Here is a 3,399-nt window from a genome sequence, read left to right as displayed (position 1 = left end):
CTAGCAGTCAGAGAAATGCAAATCAAAACCACCCTAAGATACCATCTCACTCCAGTAAGATTGGCAGCCATTATGAAGTCAAACAACAACAAGTGCTGGCGAGGATGTGGGGAAAAGGGTACTCTTGTACATTGCTGGTGGGACTGCAAACTGGTGCGGCCAATCTGGAAAGCAGTATGGAGATTCCTGGGAAAGCTGGGAATGGAACCACCATTTGACCCAGCTATTGCCCTTCTTGGACTATTCCCTGAAGACCTTAAAAGAGCGTACTACAGGGATACTGCAACATCGATGTTCATAGCAGCACAATTCACAATTTTGCTAGACTGTGGAACCAACCCAGATGCCCTTCAATAGATGAATGGATAAAAAAAAAATGTGGCATTTATACACCATGGAGTATTACGCAGCACTAAAAAATGACAAAATCATAGAATTTGCAGGGAAATGGATGGCACTAGAGCAGATTATGCTTAGTGAAGCTAGCCAATCCCTAAAAAACAAATACCAAATGTCTTCTTTGATATAATGAGAGCAACTAAGAACAGAGCAGGGAGGAAGAGCAGGAAGAAAAGATTAACATTAAACAGATACATGAGGTGGGATGGAAAGGGAGAGAAAAGGGAAATTGCATGGTAATGGAGGGAGTCCCTCATTGTTATACAAAATTACATATAAGAGGTTGTGAGGGGAATGGGAAAATAAACAAGGAGAGAAATGAATTACAGTGGATGGGGTAGAGAGAGAAGATGGGAGGGGAGGGAGGGGGGATAGTAGAGGATAGGAAAGGTAGCAGAATACAACAGTTACTAATAGGGCATTATGTAAAAATGTGGATGTGTAACTGATGTGATTCTGCAATCTGTATTTGGGGTAAAATTGGGAGTTCATAACCAACTTGAATCTAATGTATGAAATATGATATGTCAATAGCTTTATAACGTTTCGAACAACCAATAAAAAAGGGTAATTGATAAGTTTGGGGAAAGCTATAGGGTTAAGGTTAAGCCTAGGGTTAGCATTATGGTAAGGGTTATGTTTAGGGTAATGGATACAGTTAGAGTTAAGTTTAGGGCTAGGCTTATGGTTAGGATTAGGTCTTGTGTCAGGGTTAAGGTGAGTGTTAGAACTAGGATTAGGTTTAGGTTTATGTTTAGCATAAGGCTTAGGTTCTGAGCTATGGTTAGGGCTAGGCTGAGAGTTAGCTTCAGAGTTAGGTCTAGGGATAGGATTATGGTAAATTTTGGTTAGTTTGGGGGTTAGTGTTAGACCTAGGTTTAGTATTAGGGTCAGAATAAGGGTCAGTGTTAGGGTTAGGGTTTGGGATAGTGTTAGAGCTAAAATGAAGGCTAGGGTTAGGATTATATAAAGGGTTATGATTTTGGGTAGTCTAAGCACTAGGCATAGGTCAAGGGTTACTCTTAGGTTTAGGGTTTCACTTAGGGTAAGGGATTGATTTAGACCTAGGGTTAGGGCTATGGTTAGGGTTAGAGTTAGAGTTAAAGCTAGGTTTAGGGCTCGGTTTAGGGCTAGTTTTTGTGTTAGGGTTAGGGTTAGGATTAGGGCAACAGCTAATGTAAGAACGAGGGTTATCATTAGGGTTAGTTTTAGGGTTACGGTTAGGGGTAGTTTGAGTGCTAGGGTTATGTTTAAGGTTAAGGTGATATTTATAGCTACGGTTCTTGTTAGGATAGAAGCCAGGCTCAGGGTTAGTTTTAGGGTTAGCATTAAGACTCAAATTAGGGCTATTAATGTTAGTGTTCGGTTTGAGTTTAAGGTGGTGTTTAGAACTAGGGTGAGTATTAGGATAAGAGTCAGGGTCAGGATTAGTTTTAAGATGAGGGTTAGGACTCGAATTATGGCTAGGTTTGGGTCTAGGTGTAGTGTTAGTGTTTGGTTTAAGTTAAGGTTTGGGGTTAGGGCTATTGCTCGGTTTTGGTTTACTGCTAGGATTAGGGTTAGGGCTAGTTTTATGATTATCATTAGGGTTAGGGCTAGTGTTAGTGTTAGGCTTAGGCTTAGGTTTAAGGTTAGATTTAGAGTTAGGGTTAGGGCTGGGACTAACTTTAGGGCAAGTGTTAGGGCTAGTGTTAGGTTTATGGTAGTGGATAGGTATAGAACTAGGGACAGGGCTAGGGCTAGGCAAGAGTTAGAGTTAGTCGTAGGGCTAGGGTTAGGATAGGGTTACAAATAGAGCTAAATTAGGGCTAGGATTAGGGCTAGGTTTTGTGTTTAAGCCTAGGGTTAGGGTTAAGTTTAGGGTTAAATTCAGGGTAAGGGATGAAGTTATAGCTAGATTTAGAGGTAGGGTGAGGGTTAGAATTAGGGTTAGGTATAGGACTAGAGTTAGGGTTATGATTAAGTCTAGGTTTAGGGCTAGGATGAGGGCTAGGTGTGATTTTAGGTTAGGGCTAGGATTAGGGCTAGGGCTAATTTCAGGTCCAGAATTATGGTTAAAGATAGTTTTAGGGTTAGGTTTATGACTACATCTAGGCTAAGGGTTAGGTGTTGGGTTATGGTCAAGTTTAGAGCCAGGGGTATTATTAGGGTCAAGGTCTGGGTTAGGGTTTGGGATAGGTTAAGGTTTCAATTTGGGGCTTCAATTAGTTTTAGGTTTAGGGTTAGGGTATTGATAGGGTAAGGTTTAGGATTCAGGTTAGGTTTAGGGTAATGCAATGGTTAGGGTTCAGGATAGGGTTAGGTTTATGTCTAGGGTTATCATTATGGTTAGGGTTATTGTTATGGTAATGGATAGAGTTAGAGATCAGTTTAAGGCTAGATTTATGATTACAGTTAGGGCTAGTGTTAGGGTTAGGTTAGGTTTAAAGCTAGGGTTAGGGCTCGAATTAGCGCTAGGTTTTGGGTTATGTTTGGGCTAGGGTTAGGGTTACAGCTAATGCAAGTACTAGGTTTACAATTAGGGCTAGTTTTAGGGTTTTAGTGCTAGGTTTAGTGTTAGGGTTAGGTTTAGTGTTAGGGTGATGTTTAGAGCTAGAAGTGTTAGGGTCAGTGTCAGGTTCAGGGTTAGATTTAGGGTTCGGCTTCCAACTCGAATTAGGGCTAGGGTTAGGTCTAGGTGTAAGGTTAGGGTTTGGTTTAGGTTAATGGTTAGGGTTAGAGCTATGGCTTGGTTTTGTTTTAGGGATAGGGCTAGCGTTAGGGCTCATTTTAGGATTAGTGTTATGGTTTGGGCTAGTTTTAGGGTTAAGCTTAGGCTTTGGGTTAGGGCTAGATTTAGAGTTACATTTTTCCTAAGGTTAGTGTTAGGGATAAGGATAGGGAAAGTGTTAGCACTAGGGTTAGGGCTATGGTTAGGGTTATGGTAAGGAATAGGGTTAGAACGAGTGATAGGGCCAGTGTGAGAGTTAGAGTTAGTCTTAGGGCTAGGGTTAGGGTTAA

This window comes from Marmota flaviventris, unplaced genomic scaffold, assembly GCF_047511675.1.
Source record: "Marmota flaviventris isolate mMarFla1 unplaced genomic scaffold, mMarFla1.hap1 Scaffold_168, whole genome shotgun sequence".
Taxonomy (NCBI): domain Eukaryota; kingdom Metazoa; phylum Chordata; class Mammalia; order Rodentia; family Sciuridae; genus Marmota; species Marmota flaviventris.
The sequence above is the reverse complement of the archived record's forward strand: the minus strand, read 5'-3'. Positions refer to the sequence as shown.